The sequence below is a fragment of the Monopterus albus genome, unplaced genomic scaffold (genome assembly GCF_001952655.1).
Source record: "Monopterus albus unplaced genomic scaffold, M_albus_1.0 scaffold236.1, whole genome shotgun sequence".
NCBI classification, from domain to species: Eukaryota; Metazoa; Chordata; class Actinopteri; order Synbranchiformes; family Synbranchidae; genus Monopterus; species Monopterus albus.
This window is the reverse complement of record NW_018128116.1, coordinates 189,231-195,122: the sequence shown is the minus strand read 5'-3', so window position 1 is coordinate 195,122 and position 5,892 is coordinate 189,231.

Here is a 5,892-nt window from a genome sequence, read left to right as displayed (position 1 = left end):
CGTTAGTACCTTTTTCCTCATACCAGCCCAGGCTCACGTATTTCTGCTACCATGCAAGAACGTATCCCATTCATGAAGAGTTCCTCAACCTTGGTGTCACCTGATGTGCAGGCGTGGTCACGGGAGACATGTTTGGGTTTTGGTTTAGAAGTTATAACTCTGTGCCTCCAGTATACCATACTCACATTCACTTGAATGGTCACACAGTCTGGAAGAAGGTTGAGAAACACTGCACTCACATGCAGTGAAATTTCCTGGTTTTGGGATTCTACCCCCTGCATGTCATGGGAAAACAGTTGTGTAGGCTACTGCTTGTGTACACATTAATCCCATCAATGCGGTGCCTTCAGTGTTTGTAGGAATTCCAAAAACCTACGAGGAAAAATGTTAAAAACAACCTGTAATCGCTGCTTTGTGTTCACAATCGCACATTTCTTTATTTATCTCTGAATTCTCCTACTTTGAGCCATAGTCCCACGTTAGTCATTTCACAATCTATACTGTGCAGTAACTTTGCTACAGTCTGCTGTGGCTTCCTTTTGTTTCATATCTGGTCGACTCCCCAGCAACAGATGTTGGTCATTGTGCTAAAAATGTGTCAAAGCGGAGTCACATCTGGTAGGAATTATACCCAAAGTGGATGCAAATCTTCTGCATACATTCCCGTTTTGTGTTCTTTGTAATGTTTTGTATGTGCCGTTGAGAGACAAATGTTGAGTGACATTTTATCAGAGGTAATATTCTATATTTTATTTGTATTTAAAGGTAGATATTATGAAAAGACAAGCTAAGGAGTGCTGTGATGTTCTGTATGTTTTGAGAAGTACTTATGAGTAGTTGGGGGATATTCTCATGTCTAATTATTGTATTGTGTGGCAGTGATTACTTCACAAAATGTTAGCTATGTAGAAATATTCTCAAAACTAATGGCCATATTGCTGTATGATGACTTTTAATGTGTGTTTTTGCCATGTTGCTTGTCATAGTGGATTTCTGGAGGGATATTATTTTTCTATGATGATTTGTATGTTGTACGTGTGAAAAATTAAGGTCAGTCAGCAGGGTAGGCAGAAATGCATGATGTTAAAGGAAAACAGATGGGGGAGGGGGGAGAAAGATGGAGATGAAGGACGAGGAGTTGTTGGATGATGGAGAAGGAAAGTAGGTAGGGTGGACTGGGAAAGAAGGTGGAAAGAGGTGGTGTTTTATTCACTTGAAGACCTCTATCGGTTGTATGCCTGTTTCAGTCAGACATGTCTGAATTTTGTGGAGTCTAGGCCACTGAATAGTGCTAGCAATATCATTTATAAGCAGGCATTGTTAGACTGTGTTCACAAATAACTCCTAAAGATATGAGGTATATATTTGGTTATATGAATCAGTGTGAAAAAGCATTTATTCTCAATATTTTAACATCTCACATCGGTCGAATTGTGCTGGATGTTTTGTAATACTTACAAAACAAAAATGGTCTTTGTATTTATTATTACTTGTATTTTTTCTATGGTGAAATTTTAATTACATTGTCTATTTTATATATTAATTATAATAAATGTTGTACATATTGTACATAATATGGTGTGTTTGCTGGCTGGATTGAAAGAGTAGACGCACACTCACGGTACAGCAACGAAGTGGAAATGCAGGATGTGCTCCACAAGATATCCCTCTGCATCAGAATATAAACTCATGGTATAAAAGTATAAAGGGTGAGCTGTTTCTACTTTGTACAGTACTTACACAGAATTCATATACAACACATAAAGATACTGATTTGCTGTGGTGGAAAAAATACTCAGATCCCTTATGTAAAAGCAGCAATAGATCTGTGAAAAGTAACAAGTAAAATCCTGTATTCAAAATGTTACTTACAGTGCCTTGCGAAAGTATTCGGCCCCCTTGAACTTTGCGACCTTTTGCCACATTTCAGGCTTCAAACATAAAGATATAAAACTGTAATTTTTTGTGAAGAATCAACAACAAGTGGGACACAATCATGAAGTGGAACGAAATTTATTGGATATGTCAAACTTTTTTAACAAATAAAAAAACTGAAAAATTGGGCGTGCAAAATTATTCAACCCCCTTAAGTTAATACGTTGTAGCGCCACCTTTTGCTGCGATTACAGCTGTAAGTCACTTGGGGTATGTCTCTATCAGTTTTGCACATCGAGAGACTGAAATTTTTGCCCATGCCTCCTTGCAAAACAGCTCGAGCTCAGTGAGGTTGGATGGAGAGCGTTTGTGAACAGCAGTTGTCAGTTCTTTCCACAGATTCTCGATTGGATTCAGGTCTGGACTTTGACTTGGCCATTCTAACACCTGGATATGTTTAGTTGTGAACCATTCCATTGTAGATTTTGCTTTATGTTTTGGATCATTGTCTTGTTGGAAGACAAATCTCCGTCCCAGTCTCAGGTCTTTTGCAGACTCCATCAGGTTTCCTTCCAGAATGGTCCTGTATTTGGCTCCATCCATCTTCCCATCAATTTTAACCATCTTCCCGGTCCCTGCTGAAGAAAAGCAGGCCCAAAACATGATGCTGCCACCACCATGTTTGACAGTGGGGATGGTGTGTTCAGGGTGATGAGCTGTGTTGCTTTTACGCCAAACATAACGTTTTGCATTGTTGCCAAAAAGTTCGATTTTGGTTTCATCTGACCAGAGCACCTTCTTCCACATGTTTGGTGTGTCTCCCAGGTGGCTTGTGGCAAACTTTAAACGACACTTTTTATGGATATCTTTAAGAAATGGCTTTCTTCTTGCCACTCTTCCATAAAGGCCAGATTTGTGCAGTATACGACTGATTGTTGTCCTATGGACAGAGTCTCCCACCTCAGCTGTAGATCTCTGCAGTTCATCCAGAGTGATCATGGGCCTCTTGGCTGCATCTCTGATCAGTCTTCTCCTTGTATGAGCTGAAAGTTTAGAGGGACGGCCAGGTCTTGGTAGATTTGCAGTGGTCTGATACTCCTTCCATTTCAATATTATCGCTTGCACAGTGCTCCTTGGGATGTTTAAAGCTTGGGAAATCTTTTTGTATCCAAATCCGGCTTTAAACTTCTCCACAACAGTATCTCGGACCTGCCTGGTGTGTTCCTTGTTCTTCATGATGCTCTCTGCGCTTTAAACAGACCTCTGAGACTATCACAGTGCAGGTGCATTTATACGGAGACTTGATTACACACAGGTGGATTCTATTTATCATCATTAGTCATTTAGGTCAACATTGGATCATTCAGAGATCCTCACTGAACTTCTGGAGAGATTTTATATCTTTATGTTTGAATCCTGAAATGTGGCAAAAGGTCGCAAAGTTCAAGGGGGCCGAATACTTTCGCAAGGCACTGTAAGTAAATGTCTTAGCATTAAAACATCCTTAAGGTATTAAAAGTACTCATTATGCCAAAATGACACATTTATCAGTATACACCATATTATTGCTGAAAAAACCTAGAAGAAAGCATCTGGACATAAATACCAGACTAAAATCTTTAATTATCTCTGTTGATATTTATCCATTTGACACAAAATAGTAGCATCATGAGCAGCTTTAAATATGTACACAGCTAGAAATCAGAGCAGTCATTGAAATGTGAAGACAGTTGAAGTAAAAATACAAAACTAGCTTTTTGTTTCTTCTGTGCTCAGTGTTTGCAGCATATACGACTACGTCAATGTACGTCACTACTTTTCATCCTGTAGACAGCACTTCAAACTGCATTTGTGAACTATGCCGTACAATGTGCTGTAAGATTAGCAGCAAGTCTACTTTTTTTTTTTTTTTTATGAACATTTTTCTGAAGTCAAGCGAGGACATCTGCCTTTTTTAGGCAATGCACAACATTTTTCAATTTGCAAGAAGCACACTAACACATGCATAAGAGGTTGCTGCTATTAACAATTCAACCCCAAACTGTAAAAGCGCTGGCTCTCAGACACCTTAACTGTTCATCCATGATTCCAACATGAAAATGCAGTTACACAGAGAAAAGTGTATTCAGTGACAATGATGCTGAACTGACTCGGCCTTTTCTAAAGGAATTAGGGGTCACCGTAAACAAAAACAAAAAAACAATGCAGCTGGTGTCAGTGTCCAAATATAGCAACGTAATCATCCAGGCAATACTCAGCAATGTCCAAAAACAGGCGACTGCTCCTTTAACCTGGTATCTCTGCTTTTTAAAACCATTTTGTCAGATGGAAGCAGAAATATTAAAAAGACCCATGACTTTCAGAGGCTGGGACTTGCTTCTATTTTCTGATGAAAACACACAAACACACCCAGTGACGAGAAGATTAAAAAAATAACACTGGCTCTAAAGCAAAGCTTTTTTTTCCCGTTACATGTGCGTTGAGCTTTACGTGTGTGATAATGGCCTGTAGATAAAAGAGTGACTGTGTTCATGTTTCCTCTGTACACCCCCCTGGTGCTCATACCGAGCTACAGCAGAGCAGTGAAAGTGGTTACAGCAAACTCACTTGCACACCAGGAATGACTCACTCAGATGACTCAGGAACTCCGGTTATGAGTAAAAAAAAAAACAACTGCTCTGGTAATATTAAATCAAATAAAAGATTTACTGTGTGAACAGAACAGTATCCAAGGCAAAGAAACACAACAATGTCAAGTTTACACACTGGGTTATTTTTAAGGTGACAGAATATTCTGTCTGACATATTATTAATGCATAAGATAAAAGTTTTGTCATATATTTTTTGCTAATATTAAGCTTGTGATTTCCGTACATTTTCCAGTACATCACAGCTCAGGACAAAAAAAAATGTGTGCAAAAGGCCCTCACACAATACTCGCTGAGAAAGATGTCACAACAGTGTGTGTCAGGACAAATGTACATGCAATTAAACTACACCAACGAATTTAAAGGAAATTATCAAAAATAAGAAAGCTTTATCTAAATTTCTGCTGTGACAGCGCCCCCTACATGTGTGTTCTTCAGGGGCTATGTCTAATGCTATTGGTAGTTGTAATTTGTTTGGTCCAGCAGCCACACGGGATGCTAATCAGCTGGTGACCAACTTTTGTCAGCTTTGTACAATCTGTAATTTACACATTCTTGGCCAGTCGATGTTGAGATTTGAATGACAGAGAAACAGCTGGCATGCTGAGGTCACAGGACTGGCCACTGCTGAGAGTTTTGACACTCTGGTCATTGCTTACTTCAAATGGATCCATGAAAGAAAGACAGCTACCGCTAGCTCGGCAAAACAGTGCTGAGCGTTCTGGAGCTGCTGGTGGCTGTATAGTGTTGAAGTCACCTGAACATAAAGACAAGCTAGGCTAACCAGCCTCAGGTTTCTGAGCAGAAATGAGTTAGCTTAGCTAGCTAGCTTCTACTTTCTGAGTGAAGCACAAACACATTAGCATGAAGAGTCCTTCCAGTTACTAATGCTGTAAAAGGACACTTTAGTTCAACTTTAAAATATGTGCCTTTAACCTTTGGAATCATGCATTCCAAATGAATGATTTCATTCCTTTAATAGCACTCCTCTACTGAGAGCAAGCATCTAAAGTTAGCTCTAACCTATATTCATCCTCTGTGTTTTCCTCAGTCCTGTTAACCTACATTGTGCGCTGCAGAGGTCGAGGTTTAGCCCCGGCCATTGAAATAACTCTTCAGTTATACCACTGTAATCCTGACCTGCTGTTGTCACCCACTGGAGCAGATGTACTGTATAATCTATAACATGCTCTGCCTCCTCTCATCTGTTCCACTAATATCGATAACAACATTGATCCATACAGCCGACATCAACTCATGTTTTTGACTTGCTTGCCCTTTAAGTCCATATCCATGCAGCACACCGGGGTCCCCATAGGTTCACTTACAAATAAGCTTCTGTTTAAAATACGTTTGCAGACAAACTAAT